The sequence below is a fragment of the Garra rufa genome, chromosome 25, assembly GCF_049309525.1.
Source record: "Garra rufa chromosome 25, GarRuf1.0, whole genome shotgun sequence".
Classification (NCBI taxonomy): domain Eukaryota; kingdom Metazoa; phylum Chordata; class Actinopteri; order Cypriniformes; family Cyprinidae; genus Garra; species Garra rufa.
This window is the reverse complement of record NC_133385.1, coordinates 5,500,291-5,500,687: the sequence shown is the minus strand read 5'-3', so window position 1 is coordinate 5,500,687 and position 397 is coordinate 5,500,291.

Below are 397 nucleotides of genomic sequence, written 5' to 3'. Positions count from 1 at the left end.
AAAACATGACGAGACGTGTGTGAGTTTTCGTTGACGAGACGAGAATAGACTAAAATGTTAGTGGGTGGTCCGTCAGACGTTTAAAATGCATGACATTTCTGCTTATTGTGCATGCCAATTAAAACCGAAAACGTATCTGCCGCTATGGCAAGCCGTTTTAGCATTAAATACTATTTGCCATTCTAGTATGGCAAGCCGTTTTAGCATTCCATCCTTGTTCGTCTTTTATGTTATGTATGTAAAACATTTCTTCATTATTGTAATTATTGGTGAAAATAGTCGATCCGGAAGCTCACTGTTGAACTATAGATCTGCTATTTTCACAACTTAAGAACTTAAGTGACACTACCCAACAGCAAAATACTTACTTCCTATTAGTTTTTTAGATTTCTTATAT